Source organism: Myotis nattereri (assembly GCF_964212035.1).
Source record: "Myotis nattereri genome assembly, chromosome: 17".
In the NCBI taxonomy this organism is placed as follows: Eukaryota; Metazoa; Chordata; class Mammalia; order Chiroptera; family Vespertilionidae; genus Myotis; species Myotis nattereri.
In genome coordinates this window covers 51,726,353-51,743,671 of record NC_138092.1, presented here as the reverse complement: position 1 = coordinate 51,743,671, position 17,319 = coordinate 51,726,353, and the positions used below count along the sequence as shown (strand labels likewise).

The following is a 17,319-nucleotide window of genomic DNA, read 5'->3' as shown; positions in this document are numbered from 1 at the left end:
ATGCAGCATCATGGCGGTAACAACCCCCACACTGCTCTTCTGTAAACATTAAAGAAGGTAAATCTGCATGTTATTTTCACATGTTGCATTTTTAAGCCCTAATTTAAATTTGACAAAGTAAATAAAACATAGTAACTAGGATCCTAAAATATTAAATTGGAAGACATCTTAAAAATTGTTTACTTCAGCTCCCTCATTTTAAAGGACTTTAAAAAAAAATATTATTGGGAAAGTTAAATGGATTGACACTAATCTTAGTGGAGTCATTATATAAAATTGGACTAAAAATTGGCTTATTATAAAACCATATTTAGGTCAGAATGTTTTGCTTTTAGCAAAAAGACACTTCATTATATACACACTGGAGGCTGATGCACGAAATTCGTGCAAGAGTAGGCCGTCCCCTGGCTGCCAGCACCAGCTTCCTTCTGGCATGCGGGGCCAGGCTTCCCTCGCAGCCCCGGCTTCATCCAGAAGATTGTCCGGAAGGATGTCTGGTCTAATTAGCATATTACGCTTTTATTATTATAGATAATGTAAGTGTTTATGGGGACAACGTGTCAGAGCTGTGCAGGGTCGGACTGAGCTAGGTGATTTTAGGACAGGTACTGAGAACAGTTCACACCCTCTGCCTTCAAGGTGATATACTCCATACGTCAAAGAAAACAAACAAAAAATCCAGCAACCACACTCCTTGGTGTTTATTCAAAGGAGCTGAGCTGAAAACATATGTCCATACAAAACCTGGACACAGATGTTTACAGCAGCTTTCTTCATAACTGCCAAAACACCAAGATGCTCTCCAGCAGTTGAATGGATAAATAACTGTGTTATACCCAGACGATGGCATGTAATTCAGCAGTAAAGAGATATTAGCTATCAAGCCATGAAAATACATGGAAGAAACTTAAAAGCTAATTACTAAGCAAAAGAAGCCAATCAGAAAAGACTACGTACTGTATTATTTCAATTATATGACATTCCGTAAATATAAAACTATGGTGACAGTAAACAGATCAGGGGTTGTCAAGGATTGGGGGTGCGTGAATAGGCAGAGGATAGAGGACTTTTAGGACAGTGAAACTACTTCTGGTACAACAGTGGCAGATGCATGTCATTATACAGTTGTCCACACTCAGAGCTTACGGCACCGAGAGTGAATCTTCATGTCAACTGTGGGCTTTGGTGATAATGGGTCAATGTAACAAGCGCACCTCTGTGGCAGGGGATGCTGATGACTGGGGAGCCTGCATGTGTAGGGCAGGGGACATAATGGAAAGCTCTGTACCTTCACCTCAATTTCACTGTGATCCTAAAACTGCTGGTAAAAATAGTTTTAAATAATTATGTCACGCACAGAGGCAAGGACCATAATAAATACGTATAGCACCATAATGTTTACAAGAAGAGAAATGGATCACATCCCAATCAATTATTTGACACTAATTACTAGTCACGATCACCAACCCATTCCTTGTAAATGTATGTCTTATTAGGTCCCTGTATACTCTCTTGTGGACCTAATTAGCCTTTGATTCACTTTTTTTAAAATAATTTTTTTTTATTTTTCAAGTACAGTTGACATAGAATATTATATTAGTTTCAAGTGTGTCTGTTATGTGAGTTGTGTGCACCCTCTTGTAGTTGATCCTCGATTGCTTTATAGGGGGATTAACACTCAGCCTGATCGGTTGTTAGTATTGGCCATGATTACAGTGGAGAAGCTGTTGTGCCGGGCTTGGCCCTAACGAGCAGAATTGGTCTTAGCAGGGTTCTGGTGCCTGCTGAGTCTGAGGCTGAAAGTGTGTTGTTTGTGGAGGTGGTTGGGTGGTGTTCTAGTGCGGTCTGAAGCTGGTCACCTGATGTGTTGGTTCTGGGACCTCTTGGAAGATGTGGGCCAAGGTCAAGCTGCTACTGTGCCCTGCTTGGGACCACCTGGTATGAGCAACAAAGTGATCTGCTGATGGCTGCCACTTGTCCTGAGCTTGGAAGTGGCTGTGAACTGAAGCTGGGTGCACTAGTGCTGGAGGTGAGGCTGCTCAGGAAGAGGCACAGGGTACGCTGAGGCCAGATGCTGCTTGTTTGGAGTTTGTAGACTGTTCAGAGATTTTAGGAAAGTATAAAGCATGATCCAAGGGAGGCCTTTCATATGGAAAAGCCACTGGAAACAGCTTTGGTGGGTCCACAAGTTGAGTGGGGTGGGGCTTCAGGGTACCACCAGGACAGAGCAAACAGTGTGAACCAGGTTGATGGAGACTCAGACGTGGCGCCCACCTGCCAGCACTTCTGTCTGGGAGAACGCTGCCCCCCTCCGCACTGCTGTCACCCTGAAGCTGGACAATTCAGTTCCTCCCCTATGTCCCTGATGCCTTTCAAGCTCCTGCACCAGCACTGGGGCTCAGAGGGAGTGAGTCTGATTAAGTTCATACCTGGTTCCTTGACTAGGAATCCTGGGACTCCAGATACCTTCTCTCTCCCTCAGCCTTGGTCCCTGCTGGTTTTTATAGCCAGCAGTTATGGGGACTTCTCCTGGCTCTGGAACCCTGGGTGAGGGGTCCTGGTGTGGGGCTGTTACCCTTGCTCCTCAGGGCATCTCTGCAGATGAGATGTCCCTCGTGATTTTTATCAGCTACACGTGGGTGTGGGACCAGCCTGTTCCCCATGTCTACCCCTCCTACCAGTCTCCATGTGGCTTCTTGTTTAAATCCCTACTTGTAGGACTTCCGTGCAGCTAGAGTTCAGGCAGTTCTGACTGATGGTTGTTCTGTAGTTAGTTGTAATTGTGATGTGGTTATGGGAGGCTTCTAGTACCGCATTTACCTACACTCTCACCTTGACCAGACGCAGCCTTTGATCCACTTTCACATGATTATGATTATAAAACTTTTCAGGACCGACGTCCCCCCGGTAGAGGTCGCTGGTAGCATTCTGGCCATTCTGCTCTTACAGGGTCCCTCTGGGTGTACAGCAACCGCCCTTCTCTGTGCAGGCAGATCCCAGAGAGGGACAGGGTGCCTTCTCTGATGGGGAGGAATCCATGCATGTGGCATGGAGCCCATGACATTGAGAGACTCCAAACAATGTTTGTCAGATCGATGTGAGTGCTTTTAAGTGACAGTGAAATGAGAGGACTGAAACATCGCCTTCCACAAAGAAGCCAAACTAATAATGAAAATGGTTCCAGATGCTCTGTTGTGGGAAGACAGTTTCTACTGCAGTAACTCCCAAGCTTCCGGGGCCCTCAGCATTGTAGGGCAAGGCCATAAGCAGAGCACAGACCAAGGGAAGAAGGAACCAATGAGCCTGAGCATTCCAGTTAGAGGGAGGCAATGAGGAATTATCCCCTTGGGGGAAATTAAACAGGCAGGCCTGTCTTTCCGTGGTGACTTAATGAGCACAGTATAACTCCCTATAGGAGCCTACACAACTCTTCATTGATTGCTGTATGCCAACAAAACCTTTCCTTTATTTCTATGCTTAAGTTTATTCAACAATTATTTTAAAGATCAAAACTTTAAAGAAAAAAATTAAAATAAATTTTTATTTCACACTTCTATTAATAAAAAAATTTTTAAGACTATAGTATGAAGCCTTGAAAATATGCATTTTAGAAATGTGTTTACTCTTAATTTGAGGGATATTTTAAAGTCTGTTTTCCCACACATATGCACTATACTTCAAGAATAAGAGCTAAAATGTAACATAAATATTGGAGATTTAAAAGAATATATTTTATAAGAAAAATATATAATCATTACACAGCAGCCACTGCCAGCCATCATGAGGACATAGCTATGACTTTGGATTCATTATAAACGCACAGTTTTATCAGAAAACGTAACAGAGGGCCCTGTGCTGCTGAGACTGGTGTGGCCATGAGCTTTGAAAGGCTCTCCGAGGGTCACTGCCCAGCACGGCAGGTCAGCGCACGTTCCAGGAGAAAAGCTTTGTGTGGACGCATCCTAAACCCGCCCCTCGAGCTCTGATGGTTTAGAATAGCACTGCCTCTTCATCTTTACCCGGAAAAGCACATCCCAGCTCTGGCTCCCAAACCCACCCAACTTCTATAATAAAACTCTACTCATCTATAAAAAGCAAAGGGAACACATTCTTTGAGCTCAGAGAAGATATTACTTGCTTTTTCTACTTATTTTGTATTATATATTCTTGTAGGAACTCTTTTCAGAAAAATAAATATTACATTGGGTTATTTAAATACGATATTTAGAACTTCTTAAAACTACATAGCAGGGTCTTTGCTTAAACTTGAACGCAAACTAAAGTTTTAAAAATACATTGATGAAAAGCTCAGGAAAAATTCAAAGTCAAAATAAATAATAAAACCTGAATCCAAAATAAATAGCAGGATTTTAATCAAATGTGAGTAAATGTCAAAGTGGGAAGGAAAAATAATAATTTTTATCCAGAAGTTCATGAAGGGGTGTTTTAGTTGAGGCGAGAGAAAGTTTGAAGGCTCATCGGACCATGGAAAGCCTGTCCTTCAGTTTCTTAATGTGAAGCTTGACCATCACTAATTGCCAGGCAGGAAATGATCTTCCTGGCCTGGGTACACGTTGGGAGAAAGAGGAACTGAAGCATACCAAAGCATCAGTGCCTCGAGAGACCACCATCAAAAGTCAAAACACCACGTTAGCATTAGTGCTGCTTGACCAACAACAACAAAAAAGCGCTTTTGAAGTTTGTAAAGTTCTATGGATTTAGAGCATTCAAAACGGGCTTGAGTAAATGGTGGATTTTGAATTGGGCCTTGAAGAACAGATAGATCCTGAGAAGGTAGAGGGGAAAGGTGAGCATAAGTGAGGGGATGGCAAGAATAAGGTCGTCTCATCATGAATCTGATCACATACCATGAAAACTATCTATATATATAAAATAGAGAAATATGCTAATTAACCAGGACGCCCTAATGGCGGACAGGAGGAGGTTTCACGGGCAGTGTCCGGGGCAGGGCAGCAGAGGCCTCTGCGATCCTGCGCTGGAGGAGGGCCTGATTCAAGGGCCAGAGAGGGAGGCAGGGCCGGACCAGAGGGTGGCAGTACCGCACAATTTCGTATCGCGCGCTGGGCTCCTAGTTTCTAAATAAACGTTTTGAGTTGTAAGTCAGGTTGTACATCAGATGACTTCAAATGACCCTGATGAACTAATAATGAGTCTAATTGGTTATCTATTAGGCACAGGCATCATACAAGGCCTCCACTTTTTGTCATGTATGGTGCTCACCACCCAGGACATAACTGTGAGAAAAAATAGCCATGTGTCCACCCCTGGCATAATGAAGGCAACAGTCTTTGTTCAGAGACCCACAGATGCATATGAGACTGAGGAAAATTACTAGCCTGCCACACCACTTGTGGCCAGAACAGACAGCATGTGAATTCAAGACGGGGTAACCCTGCGCCTCAGATAGAAATTTACTCAAAGACTAAATTACTGCCTGCCTGGAAGATTGTAAGGCGGTTCCTGCACCGAAGTCCCTCCAACTGGAAGGTTCGGTCACATACATAATATAATTCCTGAACTAACAATAAGCATTGATGATCCTATACAAAGAGGTGTGCCATCAAGACATTTCAACAGGTAAGTAATATGACCTCAGCTCTAAAATGATTGGATGTTCATCTATCATTGGTCTTTGCATGGATCGTATTATTTCTAAAGTCTCCCTGATGAAGTAATGACCCTGATTCTTACCTGAGAGCTCCTTTGTTTAGTATTCCACTTCAGGCTTATCAAATCAAGGGTAGACTTGAAACATTTGGCTTTCTCAAGCATCTTTTAAATGCTCAACAGTCTATATCAAATTAGTATTCAGCATCATTTCTGTGAAACCTTAAATTAAGACTTGATTTTAATTACCTCTCAATTACATCCTGCACCACTCCTGTGAGTTAGATATTTTAAAGGAAGTAAAGTTGCTGCGGAAAATTCGATTTTAAAATGCAATATGACAACTTTAGACTCAACTTCTGTTGTAATTATAAGTGGTTCTTCAAAGCAAGGCACCTTCATAATTTGTTTTCTTTTTTTGATTACATACCTTTCACCTGTCACCTCAAATTTCCACATGTATCTATGCCTTTTTCAAAACCAATAGATAGAAAACAACCAGGAGGCCCCCCATAGAACTAGACAAGGCCCAAAGCACAAGCTTTCGCTGCATTATTGTTTGTGCACAGTTGTAAAGACCTTGAAACAGTTTGAAAAAATTTTATAAATGTTAACAGTCTAGAATTTTATGGATTTACTAGGGGCCCAGTGCACAAATTCATGCACCTTGAAAGGAACTGTGGGTCCCAAGGCTGCGGTGGGCACAGGAGCGGGTCTTGGCCCATCTTTCGTGCCCCCGCTTGGCCCCTCCAACCATGGCCCCCAGTCCCCTGTCTGCTGGCAGCCTCATTCCCGCCGCTGCTGGTCCCATGTACGGCCAGCGCCGGCCCGGCTCGCACCTGCTGATGGCATGAAGCGATTGGGCCTGGCGCCATCAGTGGGTGCAAGCAGTGGCTGCTGCCCCAATTGCCCCTCAGGAGCTGGGGGAGGTGGAGAAGCCCTAAGGGGCGATCAGGGCCAGCAGCTGCCATTCGTACCCGCTGACAGCACTAAGCAATTGGGGCAGGCACCAGGCGCTGGCAGCGGGTGCAAGCACCTGGTGGGACTGTGACACATGGGAGCAAAGAATTTTCAGTAACCACCAGAGGCTCGCCCTGATGACAGCAACCGGCGCCCCGCCTTGGTCTGACACCCCAGCCCACCTGCTCCACCATCCCGCCACGGCAGATACCCACCATGTTCAACACTCTGATGCCTGCTGCCAATGCTTGCCATGTTCCATGCGTGCCCCCTGGTGGTCAGCCACATCATAACGACCAGTTGTTCAGTTGTTCGGCTATTCCACCGTTTGGTCTATTTACATATTAGGGTTTTATAAAGGGTGTCCCAAAATTCAAGCAAGATTTGAATTTTGCATGAGCATTAACAACAACAACAACAACAAAATAAAAGCCTAATTTTACTTGGTTTATTGAATCCAATTCTAATATCTGTTGTCTTTTGATTTCAATCCCTTCAATTTGATAAGCATTACCAAGTACCAGTTATGGCCCAGGAGCAGGGACAATGAAGACCACGGCTTTGTGTATGTGCTGTTCCATACATAACCCTATACTGTATTCTTTATGAATCAATAAAAAATTTACAATTTTTAATTATAAACCTGTGTGTTCTATCAAAATTAGTTCTTGCGTGAATTTTGGGACACCCTTTATATATAGATAATCTGATCACCCGTTAACTGGTTTTGGAAGTTGTTTCAGTGAACAAAGATTCCTATTAGTACTTAAACATTTTCTTAATGAAGCAAATATACATAAACAATAATCAAGATGAAGATGATGATATGGGGTGGTAATAACAGCTACATTTATCAATACCTACTGTGCTCCAGGTGCAGTTATAGGCACTTTATGTGTATTAGTTAATCTAATCCCACAATCACTCTTGGAGAAAGATTCAATTTTCTCCACCACTTTATAGATGAGAAACCGAGGCACATAGGTTTCACGGCAAGTGAAAAACAGGACCCAGATTCTAATTCCGTTAGTGGGGTCCCCAAATTGTTTTAAGTCACTATATTATTAGTAATATCATTGATTTCTGCCTCTGTCTTAGAAATAAACAGAGGACTTTCCCACACCACCTTTCCCACTTTGAATAAGAAAACTAGCTGCTTTAAACTAAACTCAAAATGGATAAAAGACTTGAATATAAGTCATGAAACCATAAAAATCCTAGAAGAAACCATAGGCAGCAAAATCTCAGACATCTCTCATAGCAATATGTTTGCCAATACATCTTCAAGGGCAAGGGAAACTAAAGGAGAAAAGAAACAAATGGGGCTACATCAAAATAAAAAGCGTCTTCATAGCAAAAGACACCATCAACAAAATTAAAAGGGAGCCCACTGTATGGGAGAACATATTTGGCAATGATACATCTGATAAATGGTTAATGTCCAAAATATGTAAGGAACTCATACAACTTAACAGGAAGACAAATAATCCAATTAAACAATGGGCAAAAGACCTAAATAAACACTTCTCCAAAGTGGACATACAAATGGCCAAGGGACATATGAAAAAATGCTCAAGTCACTGATCAGCAGAGAGATGCAAATTAAAATGACAATGAGGTATCACCTCACCCCTGTCAGAATGGCTAACATCAACCAATCAATAAATGACAAGTGCTGGCAAGGATGTGGAGAAAAAGGAACCCTCCTTCACTGCTGGTGGGAATGAAGACTGGTGCAGCTGTTATGGAAAACAGTATGGAGTTTCCTCAAAAAATTAAAAATGGAACTGCCATTTGACCCAATGATCCAACTTCTGGGAATATAACCTAAGAAATGCAAAGCACCAATCAGAAAGAATGTATGCACCCCTATGTTCATAGCAGCACAATTTACAATAGCTAAGATCTGGAAACAGCCCAAGTGCCCATCAGTAGATGAGTGGATAAAAATGCTGTGGGACATTTATACTAAGGAATACTATGCAGCTATAAAAAAAAAAAAAGGTAAGATATCTTACCTTTTGAGACAGCATGGAGGGACCTGGAGAGTATCATGCTAAGTGAAATAAGCCAGTCAGAGAAAGATGAGTATCACGTGATCTCACAATATGTGGAATCTAAAGAACAAAATAAACTGATGAACATAGTAGATGCGGAGACATAGAAGCCTGGAACAAACTGACAGATCTGAGGAAAACAGCAGAGGGAAGGTGGGGGCAAGGGCTGAGGGTGGGGAGAGATTAACTGGGGAATGCCATGCATATATGCATGGCCCGTGGACACAGGGCTGAGAGGCGCAAGTGTGGGGTGGAGGGGCTCAATGTGGAAAATAAGGGGGACATCTGTAACACTTTCAACAATAAAGATAAGTTTAAAATGAAAGGAAGACAGACAGAGAGAGAGAGAGGAAGGAAGCTTTGCAGGCACATTGATGGATTAATAAATGTAAACAACCAACAATGGCATCACATTTTGCAGAAAATAAGTTAAATCCACAGTGAACAGGGTACTTCTGACTTTAAAACAGTGCTTGGACCCTTCTCATCTTAGATATTACCCAAAACAAGAAGGAAAAAACCCTGAAGCCCAACCCTGACGTCCTGGAGTAGGAGTGGGGGCTGGGCTGACAGGGGCCCAGCACAGGGGCTGCGGGAGCATTTGGGGGGGGGGGGGGCCGGAGTCATGCAGAGACTGGCTGTCAGGAGGCAGCCCGCTGGGGAGACAGCTCCCCAGAAAAGGAGGACATCATGAATCGCCTGGAGCTGCCAATCTCAGCCGACTGGGAGCCAGTGACGACTATAAATGCCTCACTCACACCTGCGTGTGCCATAACAGAGCCTGCTAAGAGCCAGAGCTGGCCACCTTGCTCGGCCCTTTCTCATCTGAACTCCTGGGAAGAACCTGTCAGGTAGAACCCACCTCTTTAAACCCAATGGGTAAGAATGCACGAGGACTGTGCCCAAGACTGTCCCTAGCATCCCAGAGGGAGTAAGAGGAGTGGAAGAACAAGAGAAACCAGTCCCTCCCAGAAGGAACTCTGAGAAGGAGCAAATGATAATAGGAACCATCAGTGTCACCATGATTTTTTTTTAATATAATGAATAAATTGTTCCAGAAAATAAAAACCCAAAGCAAAGAGACATGAGCTTTGGAGAGAAATAGTAGGGAAACAGAATAAGTTCAAACTGGCTGAAAAGAAGTGGAGAAAGACAGCGCCATCATAGGAATGAAGCAAACAAGGGAAAGAATATGGAAGACAGAATGGGGAAGAGGAAGCAAAATGAGATGAAAATGAGCAAATTTAGTGATTGGAGAGAAAAATCATACATGTGGAGGAGAAATAAGATTCCGATATATGGTATGCAGCCCGGCTATGGTGGCTCAATGATTGAGCATCAACCTATGAGCCAGGAGATCACGGTTCAATTCCAGGTCAGGGCACATGCCTGGGTTTCGGGCTAGATCCCCAGTGTGGGAAGTGCAGAAGGCAGCCAATCAATGATACTCTCTCATCATTGATGTTCCTCTCTCTCTCCCTCTCCCTTCCTCTCTGAAATCAATAAAAATATATTTTAAAAAAGATTTCAACATATACAAAATTGATATTGATTTTTAAAAACAAAACTTAACGTGATGGTAGGGGAAAAAAGAGATGGTTTAAGAAAATTATCCAGAAGTTTAAAAATACTTAAATATGTGGTCACAAGACACTGGATGTCTCAGATAAAAACTCCCACAAAATGTGCAACATGAAGGAAATTCTAGTTATGACTGTCACACCTCTGTGGCTGGAGGTAGTACGGGAGCAGGAGTCATTTAAAGCTGACAAACCAGTACTCACACGTGAAGTCTGAAGACAATGAAAAGGACAAACATAAGAACTAAGAAAAGAGGGACAGGGACTAGGGGTGGAGAAACGGGAATATCTGCATAGTGTGAACAATAAAACATTAAATAACAAAGAAAAGCTCTACTATTCATTAAAATCAGGTATGGAAAGGAAAGATCTAAGGTGGGAAACCTAGAAATATAATTATTTTATCAATGACAGAAACTAATTCAATAGCCCCTCCATTAACAAATAATTATAACTTACACAAAAGAGGAAAAGAGCAGAACAAATTCAAACTATATTGTAACTGTCAAAAAACACCAAAAAAAAACCCATTTTTTTCTCCTTCTCTAAGTCATCCTCTATCAAAGATGAAATCAAACTATATCACTAGTTATTGAATAGTCTTATCCAGGAACATTAAGTAAGGTTTACAATTTAGAAAATATCCCTTGAAATAAACATTTCAAACAGAAATATTTAAAAGCTAGGCTCATTTACTTGGCACAAAGAGCTGAGTTTCACTGTAAAAGATCTTACAAACTCACAGTTTCCTTCCCCTTCTAAAACGTCTAGACTTGCCATAATTTCTGCACAGCATTTATATGTCTTAAGTCTGTATTCTAAAATAGCTTTTATCTTGGGCTAAGAATATTTTTATGGAAGTCTCCCTTCTGCTTTAGTTAAAGGGAAGTCAGACTCTGTTTACACAAATTCTCTTAGTTCCTCCAAGCAGGGACTCCCTTATAGAATAAAACATTAAATACAAAGAAAAGCTCTACTATTCATTAAAATCAGGTATGGAAAGGAAAGATCTAAGGTGGGAAACCTAGAAATATAATTATTTTATCAATGACAGAAACTAATTCAATAGCCCCTCCATTAACAAATAATTATAACTTACACAAAAGAGGAAAAGAGCAGAACAAATTCAAACTATATTGTAACTGTCAAAAAACACCAAAAAAAAAACCATTTTTTTCTCCTTCTCTAAGTCATCCTCTATCAAAGATGAAATCAAACTATATCACTAGTTATTGAATAGTCTAGCATGTCCCCCTCATCAAGTGTGAGGTGTGGGGAGAGGATTACACTAGTCGTAGCTCTTTCTCATTTACATTTACATTTTAATTTAGGTTTCAAATCCACGTCCGAGCCAGTGCCTGCAGTGTGTCACAGGTAACTGTTTCCATGCAGCTGTCTTAGCAGATGGGCTGCTGCTGTTCAAAAACCACGTGTCGATCCCCGCTCAGTTACCTGAGCTAAAGTATTTCTAGAACAAATAGAGTCAATTCTGGCCTGAGGAGCTAAATCCAGATTGTTCCTGCTGTTTCTAAAAGTTAAACAAAGAGAGCGCACTTTGCCTTCGTTGGTGAGTCTACAGGCGCGGCTTCCTTTGGCTTCATGACGAGGCTGAGCTTCTTTAACTGAAGACGCTCTTTGCTGGTGGGAGTCGCTGGGAGAGAGGACAGCGATCCGCCACTTCTGCTTCTGACGATGAGAGGACGTGTGTTGATTCCATCTATTCTCCTCTTCTTGCTGCTTTAACCACGAATGGATCCACTAGTAAAATCGTGGTTTTTAATTTAGGATTTAATTTTTGTTTCTTTCCTTTTTCTCCCTTTTCCATGCCTCCTTTTCACCTGTTTCCGCGCTGGTCTCCTTTGTGAAATGACCTTGGTAAGAAGTGAGGAAGGCAAATTGCAAAAGGCCGCAGCCGGGTTTCAGGAGAAGGAAGCTGTTCTCGGGAGTCCTGAGCGGGCCACAGAGGAACTCCTGCGGCTTGGACTTGGTGAGGTCCCTCCCGGGGCTCAGCCTGTGGTGCAGGCCGCGACCTGCAGGTGGAGGGGGCGGTGGAAGCAGCTGCTGCCCAGGCCGGTGGGGAGGGCTCGGTACCCCGCCTCCCTCCCCACCCTCCACCCCCCCCCAAGGCGCCCCCCCCCCAGCCCTCCTCATCCCCCACCCCACTCCCCGCAATCAAACCCGAGCTGGAGGCCAAGTGGACTCACACTCTCACAGACGCCCACAAACAACGCACACCCCTCCCTGGGCACAGGGTTCCTACACTCGGTTCCCCATTAGCACCGACCGGGTCCCCTGGAAGTACAGTCTATAGAGCGAGAAGGAGGGAGGGGAGGGGAGAGGAAGGGAGGGGAGAGGCAAGGGAGGTGTGGTTCACTAGCCACTCTCATCCGATTCCACCTCCGTGGCCTCGGCCTCGACCCGGGGATGTGCCACCGCTTCCCTTGGTCGGAGGTGAGCGAGGTGGGTAGCCATTTCCTTTGCTCCCGGTTTGAAACGCACCACCACGGGGAGGCTCAGCCTGTGGGGCCCAGGGAACGGTGGCCTTCGCAGGGGCTCCCATCTTCTCGCCACTCCAGCCACAGCCCCACCCCTGCCTCTCTCGCCACCTCGGGGGTCTGCACTGCGGCCTGAGACTCCAGCCGCTCTGTGGGAGAGAGTGGGCATTTTCAGGGCATCAACTGAGGAAAAGAATTTTTAGGAAAGAATTGGCATTCGGCGGCAAATGGAGGCCACAGCGCTAGTCGTAACCGTGCAGCGTGGGGTACAGACTCCTCCCTCTGGGGTGTCTGCGTTCTCCCTGTGAAGCATCCATCTTATATAAAAACTGCGGTTTGAAATCTTAACCCTGATAGTATGGCTTCTGTAAATGCTTGCTTGCTTAAATAATAAGGTGTTACAGAGGAGAAACATTTTTAGGCCTGCTTAATTGCCTAGCCACCTCAGCAGCTTACAGCCTGTGCAGTTTCTAGGAACTGAGCTCCCACACCTGATCCACGGCCCACAGAGAACAGACAGATCAACACACCTGAGCCACGGCCCACAAAGAACAGACAGATCAACACACCTGAGCCACGGCCCACAGAGAACAAATAGATCAACACACCTGAGCCACAGCCCACAGAGAACAAATAGATCAACACACCTGAGCCACGGCCCACAGAGAACAAATAGATCAACACACCTGAGCACCAGCCCACAGAGAACAAATAGATCAACACACCTGAGCACCAGCCCACAGAGAACAGATAGATCAACACACCTGAGCCACGGCCCACAGAGAACAGACAGATCAACACACCTGAGCCACGGCCCACAAAGAACAGACAGATCAACACACCTGAGCCACAGCCCACAGAGAACAGACAGATCAACACACCTGAGCCACGGCCTTCAAAGAACAGACAGATCAACACACCGGAGCCACGGCCCACAGAGCACAGACAGATCAACACACCTGAGCCACGGCCTTCAAAGAACAGACAGATTAACACATCTGAGCCATGGCCCACAAAGAACAGACAGATCAACACACCTGAGCCACGGCCCACAGAGCACAGACAGGTCAACACACCTGAGCCACGGCCTTCAAAGAACAGACAGATCAACACACCTGAGCCACGGCCCACAAAGAACAGACAGAACAAAATTAAGAACAGTCCTAACCTTTGAGTTACCCAGAAACGAATAACAGGAGGATGATGAATAGCTTGGCTAAAACGACGCAATTAGCTTTTGTAACTTGGCTTTGCTTGCTATGGGAACTTGCACACGGATGTAGTTGTCCCCTTTAAATATTGGACTCTGCAGATGGTCGTGGCTGCTTCTCTCTTGGGCTTCCCAAGTGGAGGAGCGGACACTGGCCAGTCAATAAAGGCTCTCCAAATTTTAATCCATCTGGAGTTTTGGTCATTCTGTCGCTCGCCCTCCACAACAAAGGAAAATAAAACTACTCCCATTCCAGAGAGGCCGAAAACTATGCGCCAAACAGAGTTCTCAGTGCTGACACCAGGCAAGGCCGTGAGATATGGTCTCATGGCCCCTTCCCAGTACACAGGCCTTCTTTCTCAGAGGGCCTGGAAGTCTCATTCCAAATTTGGGAGACAAAGGACTGGAAAAAGTATAAATAAAGAGAGTTTTCTCCATGTTGGGGGGCCCAGAGTTTGAAAGACACATTTTTCTCTGGGCCTGCGCAGAATCCTATCTAATAAAAGACAAACATGGTAATTGACCATACCTCCACTATGCTTCCCATTGGCTAATCAGCAGGATATGCAAATCAACTGCCAACAAAGATGGCGGCCGGCAGCCACACAGCTGAAGCGAACATGAGGCTTGCTTGCTCCAGTGATGGAGGAAGCCAAGGTTCCCCGCCTGCCGCGGCCCAGCTCTGAGCTCCTGAAGCAACAATGTTTCAATTATAGAAGCTAAACAAACCCCGGATACCTTCTTTCAGCCAGCCGAGGCCTCAGAGCTGGAGCGAGCAGGACAGCAACAATGTCAATTATAGAAGCTAAACAAACCCCAGACACCTGCTTTCAGCCAGCCAAGGCCTCAGAGCTGGAACCAGGCCTCAGAGCTGGAGCCGGCTCTCAGCTCCAGTGACAGCTATAGAAGGTAAATAAATTCCAGAATAAAAAAGAAAAGAAAAAAAGGAGAGGCTGGGAGCTTCAGTCGCCCACCAGCCTGAAAACGGCCCTCAGCCCCTCACCCAGACTGGCCAGGCACCCCAGTGAGGACCCCCACCCTGTAGGGGGTGTGACCAGCTGCAAACAGCCATCAGCCCCTCACCCAGGCTGGCCAGGCACCACAGTGGGGACCCCCACCCTGAAGGGGGTGGGGCCAGCTGCAAACAGCCATCAGCCCCTCACCCAGGCTGGCCAGGCACCCAAGTGGGACCCCCACCCTGATCCAGGACACCCTTCAGGGCAAACCAGCCAGGCCTCACCCATGCACCAGGCCTCTATCCTATATAGTAAAAGGGTAATATGCAAACTGACCCTAACAGCAGAAAGACTGGGAATGACTGGTCACTATGACACACACTGACCACCAGGGGGCAGATGCTCAATGAAGGAGCTGCCCTCTGGTGGTCAGTGCTCTCCCACATGGGGGAGCTCTGCTCAGCCACAAGCCAGGCTGATGGCTGCCAGTATAGCAGTGGTGGTGGGAGACTCTCTTGCCTCCTCAGCAGTGCTAAGGATGTCTGACTGCAGCTTAGGTCTGCTCCCCACTGGCAAGTGGACATCCCCCGAGGGCTGCCGGACTGCCAGAGGGATGTCTGATTGCTATCTTAGGCCCAATCCCCCAGGGAGCAGGCCTAAGCCAGCAAGTGGTCATACTCCAAGGAGTCCCAGACTATGAGAGGGCACAGGCCGGGCTGAGGGACCTCCTTCCCCCAAGTGCACAAATTTTTGTGCACCGGGCCTCTAGTCCTACTAATAAAAGAGAAACATGCAAATTGACCATACCTCTGCTACTCCCACAAGCCACGCCCACCAGCCAATCAGAGCGACTATGCAAATTAACCCAACCAAGATGGCAGCTGGCCGCCATGGAGTTGGGGCGAGCAGGAGGCTTGGGTTGCCCTGGCGATGGAGGAAGCCAAGCTCCCCTCCGGCCCTGGCCGGCTGTGGCTTCCATTCAGGGCTACAAAGTTTCAATTATAGGAGAAAAATAAATCCCAGATACCTGCTTCCAGCCCGCCTGGCCTCTGCTCACAGAGGTGCTGAAAAAACAGAATAAAAGAAGGAGCTGGGAGCTTGGGTCACTGGGGGGCTTGGCCAGCCTGAAAGCAGCCATCAGCCCCTCACCCAGGCTGGCCAGGAACCCCAGCAGGACCCCCCACCCTGAAGGGGGTGTGGCCAGCCTACAAACGGTCCTTAGCCCCTCACCCAGGCTGGCTAGGCACCCCAGTGGGACCCCCCACCCTGAAGGGGCTGTGGCCAGCCTGAAAACAGCCCTCAGCCCCTCACCCAGGCTGGCCACACCCCCATGGGGTGAGGGTCCCTACTGGGGGGCTTGACCAGCCTGCAAACAGCCATCAGCCCCTCACCCAGGCTGGCCACACCCCCATGGGGTGAGGGTCGCCGCTGGGGGGCTTGGCCAACATGCAAACAGCCATCAGCCCTTCACCCAGGCTGGCCAGGTGAGCAGTTAGGATCCAGCTGTCCTGGAATGCGAGAGGGATGTCCCACTGCTGGTTTTGGCCTGATCCCTGTAAACTGGCAGTAGGACATCCTTCGAGGGGTCCCAGATTGGAGAGGGTGCAGGCCGGGCTGAGGAACACCCCCACCCCTCCGTGCACAAATTTCGTGCACCGGGCCACTAGTTTAACAATAAAATGTAACTCCCTTTCTCTACACGTGGCTTGGTTTTTCTCCGGTCTTCTGCAACACCTGGACACCACGTCCTCTTCTCTCGGGTCATGTCCAGATTCCGAAGCTCTGTGGCCTGTTCTTAATACTGAAGCCCTTAATCAGAGTAACATATATTTGTACACTTTTGCTTATACTTGTCAATTTACAGTCATTCATTCTACACTCTTCATTAGCATATTAGCATAGCAATGTTAATTATTTACCATAGCAATCGCTCACACAGTCCCAGCTATTCTCGCAACTCACATTATTAGTGCTACTGATTCTGTCTTATTTGGAAAGCCCCGTTCTTAGCTGTGATCACCCTCCTCCCTGGGGATAAGGACGAGGATGTGGCCGTGGGAAGCGGAGCGCGACAGGGAGCAGGTGGGGCTACAGTACGAGAGGGCACAAATGGCCACGGCGAGGACGGCATGGATGTGAGCAGAGCGGGGCCCCAGTGGAGCCACTTCTTCAAGCAGCAGGGGCAAGCCCAGTGAAGGGTTCAGCTCTCTTCTTCCAGTTTCTCTCTGGATCTCCACACCGGCTCTCACTTGCTGTGTGCCCTCACCTCGCATGCGCATGCGCTGAATACCAAGGTAACTCCAAAGGTAGGTGAGCGCTCCTCTTTCAGGGGCGACAATGGAACAGGAGGTTTGACTTTTGCAAAAGAAAACTGACTGAGGCTATGGTCCGATGCATAAGTCGATGCTGTTTGCAACTACTGCTTCCAATAGC

General features: G+C 46.2%; 1 protein-coding gene across 1 annotated transcript in view; it reads right to left on the bottom strand.

The window, feature by feature from the left end:
• Positions 1-17,319, bottom strand: part of CNBD1 (cyclic nucleotide binding domain containing 1) — a gene marked incomplete at its 3' end in the record, with an annotated part of 195,662 nt that overhangs the window by 140,632 nt on the left and 37,711 nt on the right. The window lies entirely within an intron of this gene.